General features: G+C 51.3%; 1 protein-coding gene across 1 annotated transcript in view; it reads left to right on the plus strand.

The window, feature by feature from the left end:
• The first annotated feature begins 377 nt into the window (after nt 1-377).
• SEMA5B (semaphorin 5B) overlaps nt 378-14763 on the plus strand; it is a 118672-nt gene continuing 104286 nt past the window's right edge. Inside the window, exon 1 of the mRNA XM_035000016.1 lies at nt 378-652. The gene's annotated coding sequence lies outside the window, so the exon portion shown is untranslated. The remainder of the gene's footprint in view (nt 653-14763) is intronic.

The following is a 14763-nucleotide window of genomic DNA, read 5'->3' on the forward strand; positions in this document are numbered from 1 at the left end:
AGGCAGGATGTGGCAAAAGGTAGCAAGTGCTCAGGGGGACCTGGGTCTCGCCGTTCGAACACCGGCTGCGGAGCGGGACTCGTGTCCACCCACCGTGTGACACGCACTTGGCAGGCCAGGGGCGGGAGTCGGGCCGAGCCCGGGGACGTTGAGATGCAGGGCGCCCCCTCGCGCTCCTCCGCGCGCCTCGGGGCTGGCCGGTGAAGCGCCGGCCGCGGCAGGTCCTCGCCAACCCCCTCCTCCTTTTCGCTCCCGCTCCCTCCCTCTCTCCCCTCGCTCCCAACTCCTCCCCCCCCCCCCCGCGCCTCCCCCTCCCCCGCCCCCCTTCGGCTCCCTCAGTCTCCTCCTCCCCGCTCTCACCCGCACTCCGGGTCGGGAGCTAGTTGGAGCGCGGGGACCGCTGCCAGAGCCCAGCTCCGCGGAGCCGGGCGGGTCGGCCGCGCGTCCAGCGGCTGCTGGAGGAGCCCGAGCGCAGCGGGCGCGGGCCCGGGTCGGGACTGCACGGGAGCGCCGAGCCCAGAGCCGGGGCCGTTCCAGCGCTGCCGCCCCATTCCCAGACCGGCCGCCAGCCTTCCTGGTTCGCCTCCGCCGCTTCGTGCCACCGGGAGCCGGGAGCCGCCGAGAGCCGGGCACCTGTGCCCGCAGCCCGGAGGTGAGTCCCCGGAGCCCCGGGCGTTTCCCCTACGCGGGCTGGGGCTGCAAGTTGCAAACTTCAGCAACTCGGGTGGCCAGAGGGGTAGGGGCCCCGAGGCGCCAGCAAGTTGGAACCAGGTGGGGGAGGCTGCGGGCGGGAGGAGAAGGGGGGTCCCTGTGCTTCCTCGCCCTCCGCGCGGCCGCTTTCCCGCCGCCCGCCTGCTCCGGGTCCCCGCTGCGCGGGGCCCTCGCGGGGCCGCGGCCAGTGCGTCTGGGCTGCAGCCCTGATGGGGACCCGCGGCCCGGGCCTGGAGGAGGGGACGGACGAATGAAAGGCTGAGAGAGCGCCGGGCAGAGGAGACTGGCGCTGAGATGGAGGCTCCCGGAGGGCCGACGAGGAAACCGGGTGGAAGGAGAGTGCGGGCGGCGGGGCGCGTGGGAACGCGTGGCCCGCTCGGAGTGTGAAATCTCAAGCTCGCGGGCGTCCCCGCTCCGCCGCCGCCTGCGGGGTCCCCACCCGGATTCTTCTCAGACCCCCTGCCCTGGCAGGGCCCCGCGGAGCCCAAACTCTACCCTGCCAGGCCCCAGACGCAGCGGCCGGGGAGCCCCGCGCTCCCGCCTCGGCCAGTGGAGAGGGGTGCGGCGGCGGGAAAGGGGGACGCGAACGGCGATTTCCTGATTTATTTTTCTCATGGTAATTTGTCTTTGTGGTTGGGGCTGCTCATTCACTTTCTGCTCACGTCGTGCGGGAGATCCAGCGCGGAGGGAGGGAGCGGGGGGCGCTCGGGCACAGGCACAGGGAGGGATGGAGACAGGAGAGGGGATCCGGGACCCGCGCGGGGCGGGAGCCGAGAGGGAAGTGGCGGTCGGACGCGCTGAGGAAGAAGGCGAGGCTGAGGCGACCCGGCCGAGCGGAGCCTCGAGCCAGCGGCACAGGGGGGGCAGAGCCGGCTCCTTTGCCTGCCGCAAACTTTAAACGACGAGGAGGAGCCACCTGAAGCGCCGTTCTTGCCTCCTCCCCATTCCCCGGTGCCCAGTCCTCGGGTCATCCCGCCCGCCCCGCCGCTCCGAGCTGGAGTGGGCCCCGAGTTGGATGGGGACTGGTAGCCGCCGGTGTCTGCCCCCACCCCTGCGACCCCCTCCAGGCTTCCCGCGGTGGGGATGAGAGCAGCCTGAGCTGGGAAGGGCAGCCCACCCTCGGGATGCACTCCTAACCGGCCCTGTTCCCGAGCAAACGCAACTGGGCTTGGAGGCTTGGAAGCTTGCCTGTGTCTAGACCCCACCACGATCTTACCTTTTCTGCCTCCAACTCTCATCTTTTTCCTTCAGCCCCTAGCAATTCCAGTCTCCTTCCACATTTCTCAGGCTCCCCGCTTCCCGTTCTCCCCAGCCTCCCACTTGGGCCTCATTCTGCTCTGAAGGCAGAGGCGCCTCTCCCAAGCGCCCTCCATGCCCGCCTCTACGTCCTCCCCACCCCCACTTTCTCTCATCTTTTAGCCTATTCTTTACCATCACTTACCTCCCCCCACACCACATTTCTTGTTGACATTTAAAAGTGACCTCTCACCTTTTCTGAGTCTGGATAGGTGACCTTGAGGAAGGGCCAGGGGAGATCTTGAGCCTGAGAACTGGACCTCACAACTAGGAAAAGGGGGACAGATTAAGAAGCATATTGGGAAAAACCGCCAGTATCCTGCCCCAATGTAGACTCCCAACAGAGGAGGAAGGAGGAGAAAATATCAAAGAGAGAGGGAGTTTGCCACTTGGTCACCCAGAAGACAGGATTGTTTTGGGAGACCTGCTCAGCAGGAAGGGCTGCCTCTCCCTGTGCTAGGTTAGGAAAAGTGTGTGTGTGTGGGGGGGGGGGGGTCAACAACTACCAGCACCAGTGTAGGAGGGGGTGGCAGATCTTCCATCGCTTTTCTGTTTCCAGGGATTAAGTGCCAGAGCCTTTCTCCTCCAGCATTATCATCACTTGGACATCAAACACTTTTTAAGTACCAACTGCGTGCAGTACACCAGGCTAGGTGGCCATAGATACAAAGAGGTACAGGGCTGAGCTCATGCCCAGAGAGGCTCCTAAATTCACCAGTTTGATCCAAAGAAGACATTTGTGTATTTGTTTGGGGAGGGAGAATGTGAATGGGGAAACTCACAGGCAGTACAAAACAGCAAGGAGTTGGTACCACATAGTGACCTAGGGCTTAGGACAGGATTGTTTGAAGAAAGCTCCATGACTCAGGTGGGGCTGAGAGCTGGGCTTGTTGACTCTGCCTCCCTCCCCACCAGCTGTCTGTATCAGGAGGGTGGGAGAAGAGAAGAGAAGGTCAGGAAGGGGCTCCCTTTCCACTTCTAGAGCCGGACCAGGAAGACAGAGAGGCTAAGAGATCCACCCTGGCTCTGTGGATTGACCTCCCATTCAGGACTGGTGCAATCACAGAAGCTTTTCTTTTTTTTTTTTTGCAGAAGCTTTTCTGTCTTGGTGTACCCTTCCTGGCTTGTTTGAAAGCCCTTCTGTTACTTCTTATTGAGGCTTGAACCTGGAAGTGGGCTTGGAGATTGTCCATGGCCGAGGGGTGGGGGTGGGGGGTCACAAACTGCGATGCCTACAGAGGGCAGGCAGGTAACAATGTGCTGATCAGGCAGTTAGAATGGCTGGACAACTGTATGCTCAAAGTCAAATGGCCCAAATAAAATGGCCTAAACAAAACCAATGTGCTGCCCTTGAGCAGCCTCATCCCCTATATTTATAGATCAAGGAATTAAGATCCTAAGAAGCATTATCTCTTTGTGTGTATGTGTTATCATGTCTCCCAGTACCTTGGGGATTGGTTGGAACACCCCACAGCCTAGTCCTACCTCTGATCTGCTAGACTCCCAGCTCGCTCTCATCCTCAGGGCCCATTAGGATTCTTCTATGATGACTTCTCTAGATGATGAATTCCTTGAGGTCAGGGTGTCATCTGTCTTATATAAATCTGAGGATTTCACATCCTCTGATACAAGATTCCAGATGCAGAGCCAGAACTGGAACTCAGGTCTCTTTCCTCTCCCTCCCCAGCACCCCAGAAACCCAGTGAGTGTAAGCCAGCTTTGTTCTTTACAAAAGAGGAAGAGGGCGCCTGGGTGGCTCAGTCGTTAAGTGTCTGCCTTCGGCTCAGGTCATGGTCCCAGGGTCCTGGGATCGAGTCCCGCATCAGGTTCCCTCCTCGGCAGGAAGCCTGCTTCTCGCTCTCCCACTCCCCCTGCTTGTGTTCCTGCTCTCGCTCTCTCTCTCTCTGTCAAATAAATAAATAAATAAATCTTTAAAAAAAAAAAAGAGGAAGAAAATCCAACCATGACTTTTTGCTTCCCCTAAAGTAGTAGGACCTTATTCAGGGGTTAGATAAGAAAAGTCTAGAAGCTCACATAAGATGTTCAGGGATCCCAAGGAATATCCAGAAAGTCCTGAGCCCTGAGTGTGGGTCTTAAAAGGGGAAGAGGAGTCTCAGCAAGGAAGAGAGGGATGGCAGACATTTATGGAGGATTAGCCTGGCAAGGCTGAAGATTGGTAGGTAGAGGAGGAAGATGCTGTTGGGTGCAATTATTTTGAACATTGATCATGAAACTCTTGTTCGTAATCTTGGTAACCGTCCTATATCCTTTGGGGAAATTCAACAAGGTAGCAATTCAGATCACTACCGTATAATCAACCAGTTTACTACTTTCAGTAAGCACTGAGGTGATAGAATGGGCACAGAGGGCAAAGGACAGTTATCTGATTAGAAGTGCATGCTACCAGGTAAGCCTTAAATGACACTGGGCTGAGCCCCATGCCTCCAGCTGCCAGATGTTCCCTGAGATCCTCAAGTGTTAGCTTTGATATTGCCTAGGTGCAAGGTAGATGAGACCAACAGTGGCAGTAAACTCACATGTTCACCATTTACTAAGCACCTACTGTATGCCAGGCACTGTGCTAGAAGCTATGGATATGATGGTAAACAAGACATATCTCTGATCTGAATGGAGGTAAATTGGTATGACTAGGAGAACATGATTACTAGCATTGCCTCAACTTCTGTGATGGAATTTACTGTGAGGGTTTTTTTTTTCTTTCCCTCTGAGTTCGTTTGGGGATCTGACAGCTAATGTGGAGTTGTCCAAAGGACTTGGAGTCCAGGGTTTGTGGGGAGGGCTGACAGGGCTAGGATGCCACCCCCTCAGATCTTCCCTCAGTTCCTCAGATTTCTCACTCATCGAGTGGGGCTGATTACCTACCTTGTATCTGTCGTACACAGAGGCAAAGCCAGGTACTTGAAGATCTGGGGATGAGAACTGTTGGGAGGGAGTGTTGGTTTTTTAATTCTTCAGGGTCTGAACCCCACTGGGTCCTGGGACCATCCTTTGCCTCATCCAGTCGCCTAGATCATTATTGTCTTCATTGACGTGTGTGTGTGTGTGTATGTGTGTGTGTGTGTGTGTGTGTTGGAACTAGGTACCTCCAATGAATGAGTTTCCTTCACATTCGTATCTTTGCATTTGAGTTTAGCCACCACTAAGTTGGTCTTAAATCTATGATAAAGCTTAACTAGCTTGGTCTTAAATATATGAAAAGAAGCCAAAGCAGGTGGCTTGACTAATGGAGTTTCATTGAATTGCTGAATTGAGCCCTTCTTTTACAGCTTCTGTAAACAGCTGTAACACCTGGATTTCAGAGGGCTCTACTGTTGTGAAACTCCCTTTCTCTGACTTTCCATTTGATAACATGTGCCTTAGCTAAAGAGATGGCTCAATGATGGGTAATCTGGAAGGGGATCTTTGCATATGCCGTTCTCTGTCTTAGATGGAGGATTCTCCCCCAAGACTTTCTTTTTGAAAAAATTTCGCTTATAACTGGCTTGAATGCTAGAAAGTAGCAGGGAAAAATTCCAGCTGGGAGCAGAGTTCTGAAAAGGAAGCAGGGTGCTGAACGTTCTGTGGCTCTGCCATGTCACTTTCCCTCCCTTCTGCTGTAGTGTTTTGCTTTAGTGAGCATAAGAGATGAAACCAAACCTTGCAGAATACACTCTTTAATCCTGACATTAGTCAGGGTCTCACCAATGAGAAATTACTACACTTGATAGCTTCAAAGTGGAAGGAAAGAAGAAGAAGAAGAAGAAGGAGGAGGAGGAGGAGGAGGAGGAGGAGGAGGAGGAGGAGGGGGAGGAGGAGAAGGAGAAGAAGAAGGAGAAGAAGAAGGAGAAGAAGAAGGTGATTTCCTATCCAATTTGCTTCTGGGCACAGTGGGGAAAACAGGAGGAATACCCCTGGGATGGAGACCAGGCTCCGGAGAGTTTGACCTTGAGCCCACTTCCCAGCAGATGGGCCGTTCATCCTCCTCCACTCTGACCTGAAACAGGAGGACAAGGATTCTGTTGGCCTGTTCCTGAGCAAATGAAAGCTTTCAAGACAAGGCTGTGTGTGCTGAGTTGTGCCATGATACTGCCCTCATTGGTCTGAGTTTAACAAGGATGACTTCATCAGACTTGCACCCGGAACTCGTTTGAATTTGAAGCCTTGGCGATATTATCAGAATATCTTTGCATTTGAACCAAGAACGGCTCTGGCTGGCCTCTTCTGTGATAAGGAAGTGTTGGTACTGGAGGATGGCTGGGGACCATCTGCTCTGTCAGTCCCCTGAGGACCAAACTGGAGCAGGTAGGCTTAAATTCCCAAAGGAGGAGGCTGGGTTAGAAATGAGGGAGTCTGCCCCCCTTGAGCACTTCGGCCAGACCTCGATTCCCCATCTGTGAAAATGAGGTGGTCAGATGAACCCTGAGAATTTCTGGCCCTTGAGGTCAGCAGTCTTGAATGGAGACTACAGTCACTTCTCGATTTTCCAGGAAAATCTCTTTTTTGTGGTTCACTTGTGGAGAGTGTTTAGTCTAAGACCAGTTTCTAGTTCCCTCCAGACCCACTGCTGGTAAGCCACCTGACGGCCAGAATCTTCAGAGAGCGCATTCTCCTTTTAGCCTCTGCCTAAGCCAAACATCATTTGGAAGGTAAATCTGCTGCATATTAGGTATATGCGTGTGTGTGTGTGTGTGTGTAAATATACTCACACCCATGCATGTATAAACATAGATGCAGTGCATGGCAAAGCTGTCTTATCATTTGATCATCTGGCATTTTGGATTATCGGCAGCTCCGTTCATCTGCCAGAGTTGATGTAAGGCTGTCCCTAGAGAGACAATTTCAAGGAAATGGCTGGTGGGGTAGCAATTTAGATCTAACCCTGCCTGCTAACCCCACTGTTCCACCTGAACCCTAACTCCCTCCGTACTGCCCTAGTCATTGTCCTGAAGGGCCCCCAGGAGCTCCCCTTCAAGGAGTACAAAAGAGCTTGCAGTTGGCTCTTAATTATTCAGGGATGGATGGATCCAGTGTGTAAAGCACCCGATCCAAGCCTGTTCTTTCCCTTCTTTTGGTGCCTGGGGTAACTCTACACCTGTAGTGAGAAGCTGGGGGGAGATCTTATCATTTAATACAAACTTTTGTTTCTAGCAGCTTGTTCTCTCTCTGCTCCTCTTCCCTCAAGGCGCCTGGGGGAAACCAGGAGCCCTCTGAGAGAGTTCATCCACCTAGAACAGACTGCCTTTAAGGTCTACACATCGCTCTGTTGACCAGGGTGTGTTTCTGCCCCAAAGCAGGACAGAGGAGGAAAATACCACTAGACTAAGTCCAGCTTCTGAAGAATCAGGTCCCTATAGGTGTCCTGGGATCCTGGTTTTCTTCCTTTCTCCCGTTTGTAGAGCCACCTGTACTTGGAATTTATGGAGCCAGCTGGTCACCTGGGCCCCCTTAGGAGTCTCCGGGGAGAGCAGTATCCTTGTGGCAAAAACTCCCAAGCGGCCCAGCTCCAAGGAGCACTTCTGTGACTGCCCCTCCAGGCTGAGGGGCATTTTCCTGCCTAGACCAGGTACCTCGGGGCCATCTGCTCCCCCTTTCAGCATCTCTCTAGCTTGCAGAGTGAGTCTCCCTGGACATACAGGGCCCAGTCTGGAGAGCAAGGCTCCAATGACCTCTGTATTCAGGTAACAGTAGCCTGGCCCAGCTCAACTCTAAGTCATGATTTCTATTAGAATCACCTGGAGAGCTTTGAAAACCTATAGATGACCAGCCCCATCCTAGACCTTAATTAAGTCAGAGTCCCTGAAGATGAAGCCTGAGCAACTGATTTTTTTTTTTTTTTTGAGCTTCTAATATGTAGCCATGGTTGAGAGCCACTGACCTAAATCTTCTTTCCTAGGCTCCCCCTGGCCTCACGCCAATGGCATGCAGAATCTCTTTGCCCTCAGCCCTTCAAAAGAGCCAGGTCCTTTCTAGTAGTTACCAGCTACAGCTCCTGGCATTCAGATCATAGCTACTGTTTGTGTTCCTGTGTTCTGAATTTAATGACTTTCTATTATAAGCTGATTGTGGGAGCACCCTTCTAGTGTAACTTCTTTGTGGTCATTTCTTCTTAAAAAGCATTTATAAAAAGTAATGGGTATTCCTTCAACATTGCTGCTTATTTCCTTCTAGATATGTAACAAAATTGCGATTGTACTCTCTGTGTTGCTTTGTAAACAGCCTTTTCCATTTAATAACATATTGTGATAATTTTCCCATGTCTGAAGTATTCTTCTCAAATGGGCTTCCTTTTTTTTTAAATTTTTTTATTAACATATAATGTATTATTTGTTTCAGGGGTACGGGTCTGTGATTCATCAGTCTTACACAATTCACAGCGCTCACCATAGTACTTACCCTCCCCAATGTCCATCACCCAGCCACCCCATCCCTCCCACCCCCCTCCACTCCAGCAACCCTCAGTTTGTTTCCTGAAATTAAGAGTCTCTTATGGTTTGTCTCCCTCTCTGGTTTCGTCTTGTTTCATCAAATGGGCTTTCTAATAGCCGCCCACATTCCATCCATCTAATGGTTGTGCCATAATACATTTAATGAATCCTCGTGGGTTGGACATCTAGGTTGTAAACCATTTTTTTTTTACTATTATAAATAATGCTGCAGTGAACATCTTTGTATGTAAATCTTTGCGCCTAGTGATGATTATTTCCTCAGAACAGATTTCTAGAAGTGGAATATTTATGCTTTTTTTTTTAACAGGAACCCCCTAGACAATTTTTGACTGACTTCCAATCACAATAAAAATTTTTCATATTCAGAGCTGAAAAAACAAACTTTTCATTGAACTCCTCTGAGGCTTTAAGCTGGCTGCTTCACCCCACTTGACCTGAAGGTCAGAATCCTTGTCCTAGCCTAGTGCCTCAGCTCCACCTCCAGGTCTGTTCCACAAATTACTGCTTCCCCCCTCCAGGTGAGCTCCAAGTCTCTCCTGCTCCTAAACCCCGCTGCCCCCCCCCCCCCCCCCCCCACTTCTTTAGTTTCTTCTTTCATCTGCTTGGCTTTTTCCTCTTCACATCTCCAGCCCAGGAACTGTCAGCATTCCGAGCCTTCATGCTATTGTTCCATAATAACAGCTATTATTTATTGAGCTGTTACTATGCACCAGGCAGTCTGTTAAACTTTGTATACCCATTCTCTCTTTAATACTGATGGGCCTTATGTGCGTGTATTCCACACCAAGAAACTGAAACCTTGAGAGAGAAAATAATTTGCCCAAGGTCACCCAGTTAAAATGTAGCAGAGCTGGGATTTAAACCAGATTGTCTGATTTCAGAGCCTAGCCTCTTAACTATGTATATTTTGTATGCTTTGAATGTCTGTATATGTATGTACACTTTGTTCCATCCTTGGCTTATGGTATCAATACGTTGTTCACAGATGCTCTGTCAGCATCCTGTGGACATAAGACTGTGCCTTTCTCCAGCAGAAGAGCAGTTCTCTCGTTGGAGTGGCAGGAGAGTGGCTATTCCTTAAGACGCCCTTTTCCTTTTCACTTCCTTGATTCTGTCCTCGCCCCTTCCTTCAGGTACCCTGTGCCAGAAAACATTTCTTCCTTCCTCACTGACCAGCTGCTAAGATCCCAGCATGCCTTGCAGCTTAGCAGGTCCAAGTTTGACATACCCATCCCTATTGCAGCTTCCCCACCCAGGCAGAAGAATTTGGATGCTCCTTGCCCAGTATGGCTTATAAAGCTGTCAGGGAGGCATGCTATAGTAATGATTGGGGGATAGGCTGTCTGACTTCTGTTGGATGTCAAATACTGTTTAAAGTGGAGGCGTGGGGGCGCCTGGGTGGCTCAGTCGTTAAGCGTCTGCCTTCGGCTCAGGTCATGATTCCAGGGTCCTGGGATCGAGTCCCATATCGGGCTCCCTGCTCGGCAGGAAGCCTGCTTCTCGCTCTCCCACTCCCCCTGCTTGTGTTCCTGCTCTCGCTATCTCTCTCTCTGTCAAATAAATAAATAAAATCTTTAAAAAAATAAATAAATAAAGTGGAGGCGTGGATACATTTTTGTATTCTTGCCTCTTTAACATCGCCATTGCCCAACAGATAGAGAAATAGCAACCAAAACTATCCTTCTGATTTGGTTCTAACCAAGAGCTTGGTGGTGATGTGACGGTGCTTGGATGAAAGACACCACATCAGCCATGTGTTAATAACAGCCAGGGAAAGAAATGACGTGTCCACAGACCTTCCCTAGAATCTAGGAAGTCTGGTTTTAGGAAGTCTGATCTTATGATTAGGGATTCCAAAAGGGAAGATGGTTTATGGCAGGTGAGATTTGAAAAATGAAGCTTTGCATTTTTATCCATGAGTTAGGTGACACTGGAGTAAGTGAGCTTATCAAATTTGTTGATGACAAGGCTGTGATGGGCAGCTCCTATAAAAGACAGAATAAACATTCAAAATGATCTCAACAGACTGGAATGCTGGGTTTAAACCAACAAGATGAAATTTAACAGGGGCAGATGGAAAGTCACATTTAGACTGCACAAATTAATTGCTCAAGTTCATGAGGGGGATGGGGGTGGGAGCAGACTTGATTTGGCTGCAGATCCTGAGGAAAAGATCTGAGGGGTTTAATTGTGCACAGGCTTTATAGGAACCGGCAGGGTGATGGGCTTGCTCAAAACAATACCATCTTCGGGGCGCCTGGGTGGCTCAGATGGTTAAGCGTCTGCCTTCGGCTCGGGTCATGATCCTGGAGTCCCGGGATCGAGTCCCGCATGGGGCTCCCTGCTCGGCGGGGAGTCTGCTTCTCCTCCCTCTGACCCTCCTCCCTCTCCTGCTCTCTGTCTCTCGTTCTTTCTCTCTCAAATAAATAAATAAAATCTTTAAAAAAAAAAAGAAAGCCTTACTTGTGCTTTTAAAACAAACAAACAAACAAACAAAAAACAATACCATCTTCAATGGCACGAAGAGAAGTGCAGGGACCAGATTGGGTTCTCTCCGGTCATTATGTCTTCATCTCTGGACATGGATTTTAGAGGGGACCCAGACCAACTCCAGTGTGCTCTGTGGAGGGCAGCCAGCAACAGGAGGGGTTTGGGAAATGCAGCCACAGAAGGTCTGGTGAAGGGAACTCATCCACTTAAGAGAAGGGAGAAAGCCCTGGGGGGCATGGTGGCTGACTGCCGAAGAGGCAGGACTTCCTATAGTAGAGAACTCAGCTCATCTGCCCGGGAGAACCGGAAGGCTCCAGAATGGAAAGTACAAGAAGATGGATTTTTTTCAGAATGAGCATCTCCCCAACCAGGTGGGTTGTGGTGAAGCAGCACCAGCTGTCAGTCTTGCTGCCCAGGATGCTGTTGGGGGACTCCCGTACTGGAGACAGATGATTGACCTGGCAGTGAACCTCTATCTCTGTGTGGCTCTGAGTCTGGAGGACACCTGCTCCCTTTCCTGATTGCTCCAGAGCAGTTGTTCTCAAAGTGACGTTCCTGACCAGCAGCATCAGCACCTCCTGGCACCTGTTAGGAATGCAAGAGTTCTTGGGCTGAACCCCAGACTTACTGACTCAGTGATTCTCAGGCTGGCGCCCAGCAACCTGCCCTTTAACAAGTACCACAGGCCATTGTGATGCTTGCTGAAGTTTGAGACACTACTTTAGACCACAGAGGCTCTTCTTTCTGTTGCTGGGTGCTTGTGGCACTTACCGTAACACTTTACTGGGGAAGTAGTGTGGAAACTTGGGAGGAATGTGGGCTTCGGGATGAGACAGACTTGAGTTCAAACCCAGCCCAACTGGTTTTTGTTCGTGGGTTTTATAGGAGTTCCTTTCCCTCTCTGAGCCTCCTTGTTGTACTGTAAAATGAGGGAGGATTAAGTGAAGTAGTGTAGCTCTTGTAGATAGATTATGCTCACTGTTAGTGTCGTTGTCCTGGGAAGGGTCTTATTAGCATAGGAGTTGCTCAAAGGGAGGCCTGGGTGAAGCCTCCTTTGTATCCCCTCAGCCCCCACCAGCAGGGCACTCCCTCAGGGTAGGAGTTCGTTAACTCTGGGGCTGCCAGTTTCCTCCCTCCCTGGACAATGGAGAGCCAGGGCCATTTGCCTTCCCATCCCTATTCAGGACCCCATCCTTGTGAGCATGAACAGGTTCATCCTTCCAGTGGCCTGGGTCTTGCCAAACCTGATCTTCTGAGGGGTATGGGTCTAGCATGCAATTTGACCCGCCAAAGCCATCGATGAGGGCCCAAACAGCCCTCAGTAGCCTCTAACTTTACATGAGTAAGGAGCCTGAGTTGCTGGTGTCAGCCAGGCTAGGGAACGTGAGTGGGTCCTTCTTGGAGCTGGAAGGTGCCAAGGTCACCTCTATAAGTCCCTCCTGAGCAGTCAGCGGGTAGGATCTTCAGTCCTTCTTACCCACAAGGTACCCATTCCATTTTCGGTCAACAACGTCTCATAGAAAGTTCTTACATTCCTGCGAAGTCTGTGTCTCTCCCTGTGGGCTCCGTCTCTTGCCATATGGCTGTTCTGGGAGAACACAGTCACTTCCATGCCACAGCTCTTCAAGCTTTGGAGACCAGTTGCCTTCCCCACTTCCATTAGTGCTCCTCTGACTTGTCTCTTCATCCCTGGGCACAGAACTCTGAACGTCCTCCCACTTGTCTTAAATTGCGGTCACCAGGACCAAATCTGGCCTTCCAGGTGGGGCCTGGCCAGCACGCTCACATCCGTGCAGGTAGCACAGCTTCTGTTCATGCCGGCCTCAGTTCTGCCCTGGCTATTTTTGGCAGCCGCGCAGCCCTGCTGACTTTTACTGAGCTTGCAGCCCACCCTTCCCCTCAGCTCTCTTTATCCTAATCTGTAACTTGGCCCCATCTCCCAATTGTGTCTTTGTGCTGCACTAGTTTGCTAGGGCTGCCGTAACAAAGTACCACAAACTGGGTTACTCCAACAACAGAAGGGTATTGTCTCATAGTCTTGGAGACAAGAAGCTCGAGACCAAGGCGTTGGCAGGGTTGGTTCCTTCTGAGGGCTATGAGGGAGAATGTTCCCCGAGCTTCTGGTGGTTTCTTGACAGTCCTTGCTGTCCTTGGTTTATAGAAGTACCCCCTAATCTTAGCCTTTATCATTGCATGCTGTTCTCCCTCTACACCTGTCTGCCTCCAAATTCCCCCTTTCGTAAGGACACCAGTCAAATTGGTTTAGGGGCCCACCCTACTCCAGTATGACCTCATCTTAACTAATTACATCAGCAACGACCCTATTTCCAAATAAGGTCATTTTCTGAGGTCCTGGGGATTGAAACTTGAACGTGTGGGTTTTAGAGGGACACAGTTCAACCCATAACCGTGGTGTCGCCTTTTTGGTCTTATGTTTGGGACTCTGTATTTCTCCTCATTCATTTTATCTTGTCTAAGTTCGGTCCATCTGTCTAGCTGATTAAAATCTTTCAGGTTCCGGGGGTGTCTGGCTGGCTCAGTTGGTGGAACACGCAACTCTCGATCTGAGGGTCATGAGTTTGAGCCCCACGTTGGGTGTAGAGATTGCTAAAAAATAAAATCTTAAAAAAATTTTCAGATTCTGTCTCTGACAGCCAATATATCTGCTAGTAGCTAGCACCTTCAGATGCTTCCCGTCTATTGACGCAAGGAACTGCTAGGATCTCGAAAGCAGTGGGATAATTCAGAGCCCTGCATGCACCTGGATGCTTCTGTCCAAGGGGACTTGATCCATTGGCAAGAACCCATGGGCATGACGGTGCAGCCAGCTCCGTGTCCTACTAACGTTGCCACCGTTTAGCTTCCTTTCTCTAGCGTATATGCAACCATTTCATGATGAGATTGTCAGATGGTTTCAAGATCAAGTCTCCCGGCAAACCCCATTTCCCTCCTCTACCAGCCTGGTGACCCTGTCAAAAGAGAAGATGAGCTTTGGCTGACAGGACTTTATTACTGAACGCACACTGCCTGCCCGTGATCTCAGCCGCCTTTCCCAAGGGCCCATCACCCGTCATTTATAGTCTTTGCAGGAATTTTTCTCAGGTAGCACATTGAGTTCCCTCTGTGTCGTTTGCAAAAACCACCCCAGACCCCTTTCTGGAAGTGAGGGCTGTGTAGCCTGCCTGAGGCCTCCCAGCGCCTCTCGTGCTTGCCAGGATCCTGTCAGGCTTCCTGCGAGATCCCCACAGCCTCTCTCAGCCCCATCTGCGCAGCTGGGCCAAGTGACTCCAACGCAGGTGGAGCACCTAAAGTTTTTACAGCCTCCAGCTCGGGCCTCCTGCACCCGGGGCTCCCCTCACTCTTTCCTTTCCGTGGAGTCCCACGCCCTGATGGGGAAGACAGAAGCGAAGCTGGAGGAAGAGCTGAAGGCCTACCAGAGGAGTCCCCAGACCTGCGGACACCAGATTAGTTCCCTGCAGCCTCCTTTCCCCTTCCAGCGTTTCTCTTTCCCCAATTCCTCTCCCATCCTGTAGTCTCTCCTTCTCTTTGACTCCTTGAGGGTAAGACATAAGTGAAGGTGAGACGGGTGCGTCAGGAGCTGGGCAAGCACCGGGCTGGACTGGGGCAGGGGAGGGCGGCCGGACGTGGAAGCCCTCAGACACTTTGCTGAGGAGTCTCATGTGGAAGGCTGGCGGGAGCCCCACAGTAGGGCTTGAATTCTGCCTCTACCATTTACTGGTAGAGTGACTTTGTGCAGATGATTTCTCCTCTCTGAGGCTCAGTTTCCTCATATGTAAGGTGGCCATAATACCTGCTTCTG

The sequence above is a fragment of the Mirounga leonina genome, unplaced genomic scaffold, assembly GCF_011800145.1.
Source record: "Mirounga leonina isolate KUSES-001 unplaced genomic scaffold, KU_Mleo_1.0 Mir_115, whole genome shotgun sequence".
NCBI lineage: Eukaryota > Metazoa > Chordata > Mammalia > Carnivora > Phocidae > Mirounga > Mirounga leonina.